The sequence below is a fragment of the Bubalus bubalis genome, chromosome 4 (genome assembly GCF_019923935.1).
Source record: "Bubalus bubalis isolate 160015118507 breed Murrah chromosome 4, NDDB_SH_1, whole genome shotgun sequence".
Taxonomy (NCBI): Eukaryota; Metazoa; Chordata; class Mammalia; order Artiodactyla; family Bovidae; genus Bubalus; species Bubalus bubalis.
The window spans coordinates 29,762,418-29,780,391 of NC_059160.1; positions in this window are offsets into that span (position 1 = coordinate 29,762,418).

Genomic DNA, 17,974 nt, shown 5'->3' on the forward strand with positions numbered 1-17,974 from the left:
GTTCACTTAACAAGACTTTCTTATCTCTCCTTGCTATTCTCTGAAATTCTGCCTTCAGTTGGGTATGTTTTTCTCTTTGTCTTTCGCTTCTTTTTTTCTCAGCTATTTGTAAGGCCTCCTCAGACAACCACTTTGTCTTCTTGCATTTCTTTTCTTTGGGATAGTTTTAGTCACTGCCTCATGTACAGTGTTATGAACCTCCATCCATAATTCTTTTTTGTTTGTTTAGTGGGAAATGTCATCTCTTTTATTTTTATTATTATTATTTTTTAATATAAATTTATTTATTTTAATTGGAGGCTAAGTACTTTACAATATTGTATTGGTTTTGTCATATATCACCATGAAACCACCATGGGTGTACATATGTTCCCCATCCTGAAACCCCCTCCCACCTCCCTCCCTGTACCATCCCTCTGGGTCATCCCAGTGCACCAGCCCCAAGCATCCTGTCTTAAGGCACTCTGTCTACTAAATCTAATCCCTTGAATCTATTTGTCACCTCCACTGTATAATCATAAGGGATTTGTTTTTGTTCATTCACCAAGTCATGTCTGACTCTTTGTGACCCCATGAACTACAGCAAGCCAGGCTTCTCTGCCCAACACTATCTTCCTGAGTGAGTGAGTGATAGTCACTCAGTCGTGTCCGACTCTTTGCGACCCCATGCGCTGTAGCCTGCCAGGCTCTTTTGTCCATGAAATTCTCCAGGCAGGAATACTGGAGTGGGTTGCCATTTCCTTCTCCAGACTATCTCCCTGAGTTTGCTCCAACTTATGTCCATTGAATCAGTGATGCCATCCAACTGTCTCATCCTCTGTTGCCCGCTTCTCCTCTTGCCCTCAATTTCCAAGCATCAGGGTCTTTTCCAGTGAGTCAGCTCTTCGCATCAGATGGCCAAAGTATTGGAGCTTCAGCATAGGTCATACCTGAATGGTCTAGTGGTTTTCCCTACTTTCTTCAATTTAAGCCTGCTTTTGATATAGCTATCCAGTTTTCACAATACTATTTATTGAAAAGACTGCCTTTTCTCCACTGTATTTTTTAAACTCCTTTGTCATAAATTGACTATATATGCATGGGTTAATTTCTGGACTGTATTCTGTTCCATTGACCTGTGTCCTAATTTTGTGCCAGTACCATAGTACCATGGTTACTATAGCTTTGCAGTATAGTTTGAAATCAGAGAGCAGGATACCTCCAGCTTTGTTTTTTTTTTCTTAACATTACTTGACTTTTCAGGGTCTTTTGTAGTTCCATACAAAATTTAGGATCATTTTTTTTCAGTTCTATGAAAGATGTTATTGGTATTTGCATGCTTCTGTGGGATTGCTTTGGGTAGGATGAACATTTTACCAATATTAATTCTTCAAGTACATGAGCATGGTACACACATGTCTTGTTTCATTACACTTTGCTTTAGGCACTTCACAGTCATTGTGTCTTTTATAGATTGAAGATTTGTGGCAACCAGGCACAGAACAAGTCTGTCAGCATTATTTCTTAAACAGCATTTGCCCACTTTGTATCTTGGTGTTGCTATTAGATAATTCTCACAGTATTTTAAAACTTTCACCAGCAAAAAAGTAAAATTTGTGAAGGCTCAGATGATGGCTAGCAGTTTTCAATACAATAAAGTACTTTTTAACTAAGATATATACTTTTTTTTTTTTAACATGGTACTGTTGCATCCTTAATAGTGAACTTTTACATGCATTGGGAAACCAAAAAATTATTGTGGCTTGCTTTATTATATTATTCACATTAGTGTGGTGGTCTAGAACTGAAAACTCAATGTCTTTGAGGTATGCTTGTGTATATTTCTATTTATTTACATTATCTTCAGTTTCTTTCATTGACGTCTTACAGTTTTCAGAGTGCAGGAGTACAGAGCTTTCCCCTTCTTGGTTAAATTTAGTCCCAAGTATTTTATTACTTTTTTTTTTCTTAAATATTTTTTTTGGTGAAATATGTTTTTATTTATTTATTTTACTTTACAATATTGTATTGGTATTTTTTTTTTATGCAGTTGTAAATGGGATTGTTTTCTTCATTTCTTTAATAGCTTGTTATTAGTGTATATTGATTTTGTATTATACAACTATTGAATTCATTTATTAGTGCTAATATTTTTTATTTATTTAATTTTTTGGTGGAATCTTCAGGGTTTCCTATATGTAATATGTCACCAGCAAATAATGACAGTTTTACTTCTTCCTTCCCAACTGGGATTCCTTTTATCTCTTTTTTTGGTCTGACTGTCATGGCTGGGACTCTAACCCTGTGTTGAATAACAGTGTCCATAGTGGGCAGTTCTAAGATTGATCTAGATCTTAGAGGAAAACCTTTCTTTAGCTGTGAGTTTGTCATATATGGCCTTTATTATATTAAGGTGTATCACTTTTATACCCACTTTGAGTTTTCATTATAAATGGATGTTGAATTTGGTTTATATACAAAATTCATGGATGTTGAATTTTGTCTATATAAATTTTGTCCATTAAATGGATGTTGAATTTTGTCTATATAAATTCTGTCCATAAAATGGATGTTGAATTTTGTCTATATACTATACAGTCCATGGAATTCTACAAGCCCGAATGCTGGAGTGGGTAGCCTTTCCCTTCTCCAGGGGATTTTCCCAACCCAGGGATTGAACCCAGGTCTCCTGCATTGCAGGCAGATTCTTTACTAGCTGAGCCACAAGAGAAGCCCATTATATATCAACAACCTAGATGTCCATCAGCAGATAAATGGATAAGAAAGCTGTGGTACATATATACAATGGAATATTACTCAGCCATTAAAAAGAATACATTTGAATCAGTTCTAATGAGTTGGATGAAACTGGAGCCGATTATACAGAGTGAAGTAAGCCAGAAAGAAAAACACTAACGCATATATATGGAATTTAGAAAGATGGTAATGATAACCCTGTATGCAAGACAGCAAAAGAGACACAGATGTATAGAACAGTTTTTTGGACTCTGTGGGAGAGGGAGAGGGGGATGATTTGGGAGAATGGCATTAAAACATGCATGATATCATATAAGAAATTAATCACCAGTCCAGGTTTGATGCAGGATACAGGAAGCTTGGGGCTGGTGCACTGGGATGACCCAGAGGGATGGTATGGGGAGGGAGGTGGTGGTGGGGTTCAGGATTGGGAACACGTGTACACCCATGGCAGATTCATGTTGATGTATGGCAAAAACAATACAATATTGTAAAGTAATTAGCCTCTAATTAAAATAAATAAATTTAATAAAAAATAAAGTATATAATTTTCATACCGACTTTGAGTTTTCATTATAAATGGATGTTGAATTTTGTCAAATACTTTTTCTGAATCTACTGAGATGATCATATGACTTATATCCTTTGTTAATATGCTGTATCACATTGATTAATTTGTGGATATTGAAACATTCTTATGTTCCTGGGATAAATCCCCTTTGATCATGGTGTATGATCCTTTTTATATATTGTTGAATTCAGTTTGCTGGGATGATCTTTCTCTCCTTCAATTCTGAACAATAATCTTGATAACTAGAGTACTGTTGGTTGTAATTTCTTTTTCCTTTCAGTACTTTGACTATACCATTCCAGTCCCTTCTGATCTGTAAAGTTTTTGCTGAAAAATCAGTTGATACTCTTATGGGAGTACCCTGTACCTAACTAGTTGTTTTTCTGTTGCTGCTTTTAAGATTCTGTCTTTAACTTTGACATTTTAATGATAATGTGTCTCAGTTCATCTTGTTTGAAACTCTCTGTGCTTCTTGGACTTGGGTGTCTGTTTCCTTTCCTAGATTAAGGAAGTTTTCAGTCATTATTTCTTCAATATGGTTTCTCTGCCTTTATCTATCTTTTCTCCTTCTGGGACCTTTATATAGTGTTAATGTTAGTATGCTAGATATCCCAATATCTCAAACTATCATCACTTTTTGTATTGTTTTTTCTTTTTGCTGTTCTGGTTGAGTTACTACCACTGCCCTATCTAACGAATCACTGATCTGTTCTTTTGAATCATCTAGTATGTTGTTGATTGCTTCTAGCATATTTTTTATTTCACTTGTTGTATTTTTCATTTCTGATTGGTTTCTTTTTAAAGTTTTCTGTCTCTTTGTTGAAGTTTTCAGAGTTTATTCACTGTTCCTCCAAGTTTGGTGAACATCTTTATGACTATTATTTTGAATTCTTTATCTGATAAATTGCTCCTCTTTCACTTAGTTCTTTTTTCTGAGGTTTTGTCATTATTCTTTCATTGGAAAGAGAAAGTTCCACCAGATCCCTGCTCCACTGGCTGCTGCTGCTAAGTCGCTTCAGTCGTGTCCGACTCTGTGCTACCCCATAGACAACAGCCCACCGGGCTCCCCTGTCCCTGGGATTCTCAAGGCAAGAACACTGGAGTGGGTTGCCATTTCCTTCTCCAGTGCATGAAAGTGAAAATTGAAAGTGAAGTCGCTCAGTCGTGTCTGACTCTTAGCGACCCCATGGACTGCAGCCTACCAGGCTCCTCCGTCCATGGGATTTTCCAGGCAAGAGTACTGGAGTGGGGTGCCATTGCCTTCTGCACATACCCTGAAATTAGCCAGTGTTCTTTCTTCTATAACCCAGGTGTTTTTCAAGCTGCTGTATCTGGAATGGGACTCAGAGTGAGTTTATAGACACGCCCTTCAAGAGTGGAGTCTGAGTGTCCTACAACCTCTGGCTCTCCTGGACACAGCCCTGCTAGTTTCCAAAGTAAGATGTGAGGGGGCTTGTCTTCCAGGTAATAATGCCCTGGGTTAAGGAGCCCAGCATGGGATTTGGACCTCTCACTCTCCATGGGGGAACTTCACAACTGTGACCTTTCCTACTTGTAGGTCAGTCTACTGTGGATTCTGCCTGAACCTCTGAGACTCCTCTCTCTCTTAATGTGGCCTTTTCTTTACATCCTTAGTTGCAGAAAATATATTTTGCTAGTCATCAGACCACTCAGAAACAGCTCTCCTATATGTAGTTGTAGTTTTGGTGTGTCTATGGGAGGACATGAGCCTAGAATCTTCCTAGTCTGCCCTCTGGAGCTAGACCCTTCTTTTCCTTTTTTTTTTTTTTTTTTTTTTTCTGGTAGAATTTCATGGGTCAGGTTGAAGGTAACTGAGAGAATTTTCCTCTCTGGATTCTACATCTGCAGCCATAATTTTAATTTTAAGCCTCTTCTCCTACATCCCTTCTCTCTCATCTCTATCCACTCCACCCCAGGGGTTAGACAGATGTTTGTGATGGCAACAGTAGATGGATAGTGAGCCCTCCTGAGGGTAGTAGTTGTCAAATCAATTAGAAACATTCTACTTAATCTGTCCGTGATTTGATGGTTGCCAGAGTCCCTAAGGTCCTGTCTTGGAAACTTGTTTTCTGAACGGGAGAAATGCTGACATTTTTCCTTTTTTAAAAATGTATTTGCTGTATGTCTGAGTTATCTTGATAGTTATTGATATTATATTATATCTATATATAATTATATATATATTATATTATATTATCTTGATATTATCTTGACCCTAAATAATGTGTCAGGGCTTTCACATTCATGGGTCTGCAACACTTTGCATCCTGTAAGTCATTGTATATTATCATCATTGACAGATTCCTTGATGTCATTCTAATGTTACAGACTGCAGTTCAACCCATTGGAGATAGCTTTTTTGAGGTATTGCTCTGGAATGTACAGAAAAGAACTCACATGTTAAATCTCTGGGCTTTTGCTAGCTATGCAATTTCAGCTCTGTCAGCAGGTTTGCCCTCTGAAATAGAGCAATGTTCATAATTTTAACTTTTAAAAGTATACGTCTTCAGTAAAGATCCAGTGACTATCCCCTGGGGCCAATTACCTATGTGTTCCAACATGAAAACCTGGGGGGAAATTGGTGTTAGTAGCAAAAATACTGACAGAGGCCAGCCTCCAATGCTGATAGTGATGTATTATGTTAGGTTCAAGGTAGGGATTCCCCATGATTTTGTACTTTATTGTGTCAAGTCTGTTTCTTTGGAAAGCTTGCCAACAAGAATATACTAGGGTGAGAACCAGACATTTCTGTGATCCTGGCATGTTTGAATGTTGCTGCATTAGACATGAAAATAAACAATGACAACCTTTCTTCTTCCTAACTGAAAAATTATATAACCCAACAGGATACAGTAGGAGACATTAAATTCAGCAAGACCTGTAGCACTTGGAATCCCTGGGCTTATACATCATCTTGTTTTACCTCTTCCTTTTATAAATGAAGAAACGGTGAATGGGAGAAATTAAGTGATAGCTATATAGCTCTGTGGAAGAAAAGTTATGACCAACCTAGATAGCATATTCAAAAGCAGAGACATTACTTTGCCAACAAAGTTCTGTCTAGTCAAGGCTATGGTTTTTCCTGTGGTGATGTATGGATGTGAGAGTTGGACTGTGAAGAAAGCTGAGTGCCAAAAAATTGATGCTTTTGAACTGTGGTGTTGGAGAAGACTCTTGAGAGTCCCATGGACTGCAAGGAGATCCAACCAGTCCATTCTGAAGGAGATCAGTCCTGGGATTTCTTTGGTAAGAATGATGCTAAAGCTGAAACTCCAGTACTTTGGCCACTTCATGCGAAGAGTTGACTCATTGGAAAAGACTCTGATGTTGGGAGGGATTGGGGGCAGGAGGAGAAGGGGACGACAGAGGATGAGGTGGCTGGATGGCATCACTGACTCGATGGATGTGAGTCTGAGTGAACTCCGGGAGTTGGTGATGGGCAGGGAAGCCTGGCGTGCTGCGATTCATGGAGTTGCAAAGAGTTGGACACAACTGAGCGACTGAACTGAACTGAACTGATACAGCTCCGTAGTTACAGATTTGGAACTGAAACAAAGTTTCCCCAGTTCATTATTCTAGTGTGTTTTTTTCCCGCATTAAGGCTGATTAATTTTTGAAAAATAGCTTTTCTTCCCTTTCACCAGCCTTGCTCCATGCTTCCTACACTCAGATTTTCAGCATCTATATCTGGTGGTGAGGGAGTGGGCTGGTGGCATTGTTAATACTTGAACAATCTCTCCCTCCCATGCCACAGCTTTCCCTGCCGTCAAACAACATCCTCATAATCATATTTGGGTCTATCCTTTCTGGGTAGTAGCCATACTCTGGGTTTTTTAAACACACCAAAAAAATACTTGCTCTCTGTTCCATTCCTTCAGAGCCCTTCTGGATGACACTGGAAAACCTGAAAAATTATATTTTTGTTAAATACTTCCATCCATTTACCCAAAGGGTTTGATTAAGTGGACATTCCTAGGATTCCCTCAGGTTGGTGGAAAGAACTTTTGGACACAGAAATCTTTTGATATAACACAAGTTACAAGTTTTCTGCTCCCTTAGAAATCAAATGCTAGCCTTGGTTTCCCTATCTTTGATTAAACAGGGAGGGACATGTCTGCTCAAGAGTGTTACAGGGTTTTAACATGAACGTCACTGATACATAATAGCCATGGAGGACTCCTGACCATTATAATAACTGAAGGATTTAGCTCCAAAGGAGAACTGGGTTTTAGAGCCATTGATACAAGATCAGCTCATAGATACATTTTTTCCCCTTTCCTTTTTGAAGTATAACTTACATAGAGTAAAAGGATGCCAAATGTAAGATACAGCTTGATAATTTTCCCAATGTGCATCTTTGTGCAACCTCTTTCCAGGTCAAATTATAAAATATTATCAGCACCCCAGTAGACTTACTCATGGAGATACTTGTTATAATTTTCTCACAGTCCTTTGTAATACCTCTAAAGGTTTATTTGGCCATTGGTGTTGATTGTCTTGGTGGCCATGTGTCTCCTCTTTCACTCCACCCTCTAAATGTAGGAATGTACATTCATTATTGGTAATTATTAGGAAAGCAGACAATGTCACCTACTCAGCAAATGAAATACTTAGCTCTGAAATTTTATAACTCATTAAGCTTGGTTGCCCTGCTTCATTCCGTATTCCAAGGCCAAATTTGCCTGTTACCCCAGGTGTTTCTTGACTTCCTACTTTTGCGTTCCAGTCCCAATAATGAAAAGGACATCTTTTTTTTGGGTGTTAGTTCTAAAAGTTCTTTTAGGTCGTCATAGAACCATTCAACTTCAGCTTCTTCAGCGTTACTGTTTGGGGCATAGGCTTGGATTACCGTGATATTGAATGGTTTGCCTTGGAAACGAACAGAGATCATTCTGTAGTTTTTGAGATTGCATCCAAGTACTGCATTTCAGACTCTCTTGTTGACCATGATGGCTACTCCATTTCTTCTGAGGGATTCCTGCTCACACTAGTAGATATAATGGTCATCTGAGTTAAATTCACCCATTCCAGTCCATTTTAGTTCGCTGATTCCTAGAATGTTGACGTTCACTCTTGCCATCTCCTGTTTGACCACTTCCAATTTGCCTTGATTCATGGACCTGACATTCCAGGTTCCTATGCAATATTGCTCTTTACAGCATTGGACCTTGATTCTATCACCAGTCACATCCACAACTGGGTATTGTTTTTGCTCTGGCTCCATCCCCTCATTCTTTCTGGAGTTATTTCTCCACTGATCTCCAGTAGCATATTGGGCACCTACCGAACTTGGGAGTTCCTCTTTCAGTATCCTATCACTTTGCCTTTTCATACTGTTTGTGGGGTTCTCAAGGCAAGAATACTGAAGTGGTTTGCCATTTCCTTCTCCAGTGGACCACATTCTGTCAGACCTCTCCACCATGACCTGCCCATCTTGGGTTGCCCCACGGGCATGGCTTAGTTTCATTGAGTTAGACAAGGCTGTGGTCCTAGTGTGATTAGATTGACTAGTTTTCTCTGAGTATGGTTTCAGTGTGTCTGCCCTCTGATGCCCCCTTGCAATACCTACTGTCTTACTTGGGTTTCTCTTACCTTGGACATGTATCTCTTCACGGCTGCTCCAGCAAAGTGCAGCTACTGCTCCTTACCTTGGACAAGGGGGTATCTCCTCACAGCCGCCCCTCCTGACCTTGAACGTGGAGTAGTTCCTCGCGGCCCTCTTGCACCCGCGCAGCCACGGGGCAAAGGCTAATAGAGTTTTGCCAAGAGAATGCACTGCTCATAACAAACACCCTTTTCTAACAACACAAGAGAAGACTCTACACATGGACATCACCAGATGGTCAACACTGAAATCAGATTGATAATATTCTTTGCAGCCAAAGATGGAGAAGCTCTCTATAGTCAGCAAAAACAAGGCTGGGAGCTAACTGTGGCTCAGATCATGAATTCCTTATTGCCAAATTCAGACTTAAGTTTAAGAAAGTAGGGAAAACCACTAGACCATTCAGGTATGACCTAAATCATATCCCTTATAATTATACAGTGGAAGTGAGAAATATATTTAAGGGACTAGGTCTGATAGACTGCCTGATGAACTATGGACAGAGGTTTGTGACATTGTACAGGAGACAGGGATCAAGACCATCCCCATGGAAAAGAAATGCAAAAAAAAAAAAAAAAAAAAAAAAAAAAAAAAGGCTGTCTGAGTAGGCCTTACAAATAGCTGTGAAAAGAAGAGAAGTGAAAAGCAAAGGAGAAAAGAAAAGATATAAGCATCTGAATGCAGAGTTCCAAAGAATAGCAAGGAGAGATTAGAAAGCCTTCCTCAGCGACCAATGCAAAAAAATAGAGGAAAACAACAGAATGGGAAAGACTAGAGATCTCTTCAAGTATATCAGAGCTACCAAGGGAACATTTCATGGAAAGATGGGCTCAATAAAGGACAGAAATGGTATGGACCTGACAGAAGCAGAAGACATTAAAAAGAGGTGGCAAAAATACACAGAAGAACTGTACAAAAAAGATCTTCATGACCCAGATAATCACGACGGTGTGATCACTCACCTAGAGCCAGACATGCTAGAATGTGAAGTCAAGTGGGCCTTAGAAAGCATCACTATGGACAAAGCTAGTGGAGGTGATGGAATTCCAGTGGAGCTATTTCAAATCCTGAAAGATGATGCTGTGAAAGTGCTGCACTCAATATGCCAGGAAATTTGGAAAACTCAGCAGTGGCCACGGGACTGGAAAAGGTCAGTTTTCATTCCAATCCCAAAGAAAGGCAATGTCAAAGAATGCTCAAACTACCACACAATTGCACTCATCTCACACGCTAAAGTAATGTAGTGAAGTAATGCTCAAAATTCTCCAAGCCAGGCTTCAGCAATACATGAACCATGAACTTCCAGATGTTCAAGCTGGTTTTAGAAAAGGCAAAGGACCCAGAGATAATTGCCAACATCTGGTGGATCATTAAAAAAGCAAGAACATTCCAGAAAAACATCTATTTCTGCTTATTGACTATGCCAAAGCCTTTGACTGTGTGGATCACAATAAACTGTGGGAAATCTGAAAGAGATGGGAATACCAGACCACCTGACCTGCCTCTTGAGAAACCTATATGCAGGTTAGGAGACAACAGTTAGAACTGGACATAGAACAACAGGCTGGTTCCAAATAGGAAAAGGAGTACATCAAGGCTGTATATTGTCACCCTGCTTATTTAACATATCCAGAGTACATCATGAGAAACGCTGAGCTGGAATAAGCACAAGCTGGAATCAAGATTGCCAGGAGAAATATCAATACCCTCAGATATGCAGATGACACCACCCTTATGGCAGAATGTGAAGAACTAAAGAGCCTCTTGATGAAAGTGAAAGAGGATAGTGAAAAGGTTGGCTTAAAGCTCAACATTCAGAAAACTAAGATCATGGCATCTGGCCCCATCACTTCATGGGAAATAGATGGGGAAACAGTGGCTGACTTTATTTTTCTGGGCTCCAAAATCTCTGCTGATGGTGATTGCAGCCATGATATGAAAAGATGCTTACTCCTTTGAAGGAAAGTTATGACCAACCTAGATAGCATATTCAAAAGCAGAGACATTAGTTTGCCAACAGAGGTCCGTCTAGTCAAGACTATGGTTTTTCCAGTAGTCATGTATGGATGTGAGAATTGGACTGTGAAGAAAGCTGAGCACTGCAGAATTGATGCTTTTGAACTGTGATGTTGGAGAAGACGTTTGAGAGTACCTTGGAGTGCAAGGAGATCCAACCAGTTCATTCTAAAGGAGATCAGTCCTGGGTGTTCTTTGGAAGGAATGATGCTAAAGCTGAAACTCCAGTACTTTGGCCACCTCATGCGAAGAGTTGACTCACTGGAAAAGACTCCAATACTTTGGCCACCTCATGCAAAGAGTTGACTCATTGGAAAAGACTCTGAGGGATTGAGGGCAGGAGGAGAAGGGGACGACAGAGGGTGAGATGGCTGGATGGCATCACTGACTCAATGGACATGAATTTGAGTAAACTCCGGGAGTTGGTGATGGACAGGGAGGCCTGGTATGTTGCAATTCGTGGGGTCACAAAGAGTTGGACATGACTGAGTGACTGAACTGAATTGAACTAAAATTTGGTTGGCAGTAAGAAGTGGGCCTAATTCTCCTCTAAATACAGTTTTGTTCACTGTAGAGGACTTTGCTTTACCATGTTTCTAATAAATCTTGTCTTAATTGTTTCTTGCTGTTATAACAAAAGGCCATAACTGGGTGTCTTATAAGAAACAAATTTATCTCTACAGTTTTGGAAGTTGGAAGTCTGAGTTCGTGGTTCTAGCATGGTCAGATGAGGGCCCTCTTCCAGGTCACAGACCTCTCATTGTATCCACACATGGTGGGAGGGGGCTAGGGATTTCTCCAGAGCTGCTTTTATAAAGGCTTCAATTTGCTGAGTAGGTGACATTGTCTGCTGTCTAATAATTACTGATAATGAATGCACATTCCTACTTTAGAGGGGGGAGTGAAAGAGGAGACACATGGTCACCAAGACAATCAACACCAATGGCTAAATAAACCTTTAGAGGTGTTACAAAGGACTGTGATAAAATTATAATAAGTATCTCCATGAGTAAGCCTACTTGGGTGGCTGATATTACCTCCCAAACACTCCTAATACCATCACACTGGGCATTAAGATTTAACATTTGAATTTTGAGTGGGGATGTGTTCATTCAAGCCATAGCATCTCTATTCACAAATAGCTTTATAAATTATTTAAAATATATAGCAGATATAGAGACAGTAGTAATACCCTGATTTCAAATTTTACAAGGCTCCAAGGAACTAAAAAACTCTTATCATATTAATTCTCAGTGTCTTTTGGATGCCTGGAAGACTTGAATGGAGAGGATTGAGTTGTAGACAATTCAGGGACTTAATATCATAAAGAAAGGATAGCTTAACCCATACAAGAATTTGGGTTTTTTGAGTAATGAAAATATTTAAAATGTTAAAACTAGAGGCTCATTCTTCCAGACTTGATTCTGCCAGGATTTCTGTCAGATGATCTTCCCTTGACTTTTAAAATCTTGACCATTCATTAAGCTATGAGAGAAACACAGTTTGGCAGTTGACTACGTTTCAGATCTGTGCAAAAGCCGTTTACACCTCACTATTTCTGCTCTAGATAGTGACTCATCTCTTCTAGGAATTTGGCAAACATGAATTCTGCTTTAATGGTTTCCTAATAAAGAAAAACATAAAAAAAATTAAGTTTTGTTTTTGCTGAACATTTTTTCTCCTTGAAATACTGCACAATAGCGCATCAAGGTATAAACGCTTAATTGCATTTAAGACAGTGCTTTGTTTTCTATCTGGGGGATAACTTTTGCTTTTGTCTTCTTTGCTTGAACTTTTCCCACCACAAGGAGAACCCTGTCTAATCTTATAGTATGCTCATTAGCCTCCGAGAGTCTTAAGTAAATGACTGGATTGTATAAATAATGAAATGTTTTTGCTTCAAACTATTTAGATTATAGAATTGAGCTGACTTTCTTAAAGCAATAGGCTTTTTAATAGCATAATTTAAGATTTTTAATTCTGGGCATGATTGGTGAGAGTTGGAAATTCTTTTTTTAAACAAATATTTTTATTTATTTTTGACAGTTGTGGGTCTTTGTTGCTGCGTGGGCCACTCTTCTAGCTGGAGTGTGAGAGCTTCTCACTGTGATATCTTCTGTTGTTACCAAGCATAGACTCTAGGGCGTGCAGGCTTCAGTAACTGAGGCTTCCAAGCTTTAGAGCGCAGGCTCAGTAGTGGTGGTGCAGGAGCTTAGTGGCTCTGCAGCATGTGAGATCTTCCCGGATCAGGGAACAAACCTTGTCTTTTGTATTGGCAGGCAGATTCTTTACCACTGAACCACCAGAGAAGCCGAGCAATTGGTCTTTCTAATAGCAAATATCCTAATTGCATTTAAAATTTCTGCTTTTTGGGGACTTCTCTGGCAGTCCAGTGGGTAAGACTCTGATGTTGCACTGCTGGGAATGTGGGTTCAATTTCTGATGGGAGAACTAAGATCCCACATGCCGTGTAGCCAAAAAAAAAGAAAGATTTTTTTAAAACTTGCTGTTTTTTTTTTTTTTTTTTTTTTGTAAAATGGAAACTTTAGAGTATTAAACACACACACACATATAAATGGATGGCAAAGGTGCTGGTGAAGTTATGCCACTTTCTTAAATTATAAATTATTTTTACTCATGTTGAAGGGTAGAATATACCACCCCAAAATATGACTTCTTGGCGTAAGGGTTGTTTTGAGCTGTTTATTTTGAGAAATGCAGACACAGAGTAGAAGCTATCCTTTTGTAAGGGAAATTTACGTTAGAATGGGGGCATGAACCAGGAAGAGAGCTATTGTAAGAGGGAGATAACTCCACCAGGAGAGATTTATCTGTGTGGTCTGGCAAACTTTATTTAGCAGACATTTTCTTCTCTCCTTTTCCCATGAATTATGCTTCTACCCCAGACCCCTACCTCTTTTCCTAGCTCAGGATGACCTATAAGCCTCAATCATCTGGTGGCCTTTGGAGTATCATGTAGTTGAGAGGCTCCTGTGCATACGTACATAATTAAAACTGTTTTTTCTTCTGTTCATCTGTATTATGTCAATTTAATTCTTAGACCAGCCACAGAGCCTAGAAAGGTAGAAGGGAAAATTTTCCTTCTCCACAATGTTTGACCTGTTGACCACATCCTCAGTATGTCATTCAGTAGAGGGATGGTGAGTTTTGTGCTGTATTCTCATCTGGGAGGTGTGAACTGATAAAGTTGTATTCTATTGTAGAGTCACACTTGAAAAAGCCATTTACAGGCAAAAGAGAGACTAAGAAGGTGGAAAAGTTAAAATTCATGGCATGTGAAGTACTGTGGAAGGGACTGGACATATTTAGCTCAAAAAGAAAAAGTGAATAGGTAGAGTTACTTTTAAATAATTTAAGGGAAAAGGATGATAATAAACATACCCAATTATTTATGACCCTAAAGGGTAGTGCTGAAATTGGTAGGTGAAGCTAAAGTGTGATAGGTTGGTTTTTGGCTACCTTTACAAGTTTGTTACTCAAATTCAGAGTTTCCTCTGACAGAAGGGACTAATTTGGGAAACTGAGGGTTTCTAATTGTTGCAGGAAGGGAAACCCCCTCCAGGGCCCGAGAGTGGGCTCTTGTCTAACACTTGGAAATGAATCATCTAAGGAGACACACGTGCTGACAAAGCAAAAGACTTCATTGGGAAGGGGCACCCGGGTGGAGAGCAGGAGGGTAAGGGAACCCAGGAGGACTACTCTGTCATGTGGCTCACAGTCTCAGGTTTTATGGTGACAGGATTAGTTTCTGAGTTGTCTCTGGTCAATCATTCTGACTCAGGGTCCTTCCTGGTGGCACACACATTGCTCAGCCAAGATGGATGCCTGCGAGGATTCTGGGAAATGGTAGGACATGTGGTGTCTCCTTTTGACCTTTCCTGAACTCTTCTGGTTGGTGGTGGCATATTAGTTCCACATTCTTTACCAGGACCTCCTGTTGTAAAATAACTTATGCAAATAATTACTATGGTGCCTGGCCAGAGTAGGCGGTTTCAGTCAGTGTGTTTCCCCTAACATAGTCATAAGAAGTACTTGAACATCTGCTAGTCTGTTTGATAGTAGGGAATGTTAGAAAAGTGAGATAATTAATCATTGGTTATGTCTTTATTTTTAAATCTAATTAATAAATCAACAAAAACCTGATTGCTAAGCTGTGGCCAACTTTTCTCAACTCTCTGATAACAGCCATTTCTTTCATATGCTAGACTTCTTCCACTACCATGACTTTGAAGTATCAATCTTCATTTCTATTAAGGTATTGGATCTAGCCAATATCGATTTGGGTTTGATCCCTGGGTTGGGAAGATCCCCTGGAAGAGGGCATGGCAACCCACTCTAGTTTATTTGCCTGGAGAATCCCCATGGACAGAGAAGCCTGGCAGGCTACAGTCTATGGGGTCACAAAGTGATTAAGCACAATATGGATTTTAATTTTCTTTTATTAAAAGTTTCTTAATTTGAGGTAGAAGTATACATTTGGAGTATAAACTTTAATTACTAATTAAATTTCCCACATCAAATTTTAGTTACTAAATCATTTCTGTTCTTATTCTATAATACTTTTCACTGTTTCTTAATCAAAGCTAATATTCTAGTCCATATCCTCCAATATTTTCTGATCTGTAGTAAGGTCTCCATTTGTCTCCATTTTTTGAACAATTTCTCCTTCCAATCCAATCTGTACATTGTTTCTAGCTTAATATTTCTAAAGCACACTTCAGTTCAGTTCAGTTCAGTTGCTCAGTCCTGTCCAACTCTTTGCGACCCCATGAAATGCAGCATGCCAGGCCTCCCTGTCCATCGCCAACTCCTGGAGTTCACTCACACTCATGTCCATCTAGTTGGTGATGCCATCCAGCCATCTCATCCTCTGTCGTCCCCTTCTCCTCCTGCCCCCAATCCCTCCCAGCATCAGAGTCTTTTCCAATGAGTCAACTCTTTGCATGAGGTGGCCAAAGTATTGGAGTTTCAGCTTTAGCATCATTCCTTCCAAAGAACACCCAGGACTGATCTCCTTTAGAATGGACTGGTTGGATCTCCTTGCACTCCAAGGGACTCTCAAGAGTCTTCTCCAACATCACAGTTCAAAAGCATCAATTCGTTGGTGCTCAGCTGTCTTCACAGTCCAACTCTCACATCCATACATGACCACTGGAAAAACCATAGCCTTGACTAGACAGACCTCTGTTGGCAAAGTAATGACTCTGCTTTTGAATATGCTGTCTAGGTTGGTCATAACTTTCCTTCCAAGGAGTAAGTGTCTTTTCATTTCATGGCTGCAATCACCATCTGCAGTGATTTTGGAGCCCCCCAAAATAAAGTCTGCCACAGTTTCCACTGTTTCCCCATCTATTTCCCATGAAGTGATGGGACCAGATGCCATGATCTTAGTTTTCTGAATATTAAGCTTTAAGTCAACTTTTTCACTCTCCTCTTTCACTTTCATCAAGAGGCTTTTTAGTTCCTCTTCACTTTCTGCCATAAGGGTGGTGTCATCTGCATATCTGAGGGTATTGATATTTCTCCCAGCAATCTTGCTTCCAGCTTATGCTTCTTCCAGCCCAGCGTTTCTCATGATGTACTCTGCATATAAGTTAAATAAGCAGGGTGACAGTATACAGCCTTGACGTACTCCTTTTCCTATTTGGAACCAGTCTGTTGTTCCATGTCCAGTTCTTTTTTTTTTTTTTTAAACTTTACATAATTGTATTAGTTTTGCCAAATATCAAAATGAATCCGCCACAGGCATACATGTGTGCCCTACCCTGAACCCTCCTCCCTCCTCCCTCCCCATACCATCCCTCTGGGTCATCCCAGTGCACTAGCCCCAAGCATCCAGTATCGTGTATCGAGTCCATGTCCAGTTCTAACTGTTGCTTCCTGACCTGCATATAGGTTTCTCAAGAGGCAGGTCAGGTGGTCTGGTATTCCCATCTCTTTCAGAATTTTCCACAGTTTATTGTGATCCATACAGTCAAAGGCTTTGGCATAGTCAATAAAGCAGAAATAGATGTTTTTCTGGAACTCTCTTGCTTTTTCCATGATCCAGCGGATGTTGGCAATTTGATCTCTGGTTCCTCTGCCTTTTCTAAAACCAGCTTGAACATCTGGAAGTTCTTACACAATTATATTACTTTCCTGATCTAAAACTGTCACTTGTCCCCTATTGCTAGCAGTCTTCTAATTGGGTATATGTGTCCCCAGAGATACACAAAGACTTCCTAAGAAATTTCCAGGCCTAGATAGTTTAATGAGCCTCAGTTTGTAGAATCTCAATTTTCTCAAATTGATCTACCGTCTTTGGAGGTGAGCTGCAAACTGTGGGTTTTCTTTTCCTATGACTTTTTCTACAGTGGCTCCTTTCTCATGTGAAAAAAGAAAATGCCTGCCTTACGAGTCATCTTGAATCTTACATGTTAGTTCAGGTTGTGAAATTTTTGAAGTGTTAAGAAAAGGGCAGTTTAATATATTGGTGCTAATTGGGCTCTAATAACTTCTTGATTAGATAATATCTAATTTCTTGATTTAAAAATTAAGATATATCCAATCAAATTGTCAGATGATAAGTAAAAATAATTTTGGTGCTAGAGCATTGTGATTTTCATGTATAACTCAAGATTTATATGTTAGTGATAAATATAAAAGCAAAAAATTGAAGTAGAATTAATGCTAACTCAGCTTCTGTAATATTCATCCACTGATGCATGAAATAAGCTTTTTTAAAAAGTCCTCATTTTGAAAAAATCCTTTATTTATTTTAATTGAAGGATAATTGCTTTACAGAATTGTGTTGGTTTCTAGCAAACATCAACATGAACCAGCCATAGGTATACATGTGTTCCCTTTCTCTTCAACCTCCCTTCTACCTTCCTCCCCATCCCACCTCTCTAGGTTGTTACAGAGCCCCAGTTTGACTTCACTGAGTCATACAGCAAATTCCCAGTAGCTATCTGTTTTCCATATGGTAATATACATTTCCATGTTACTTTCTCCATACATCCCAC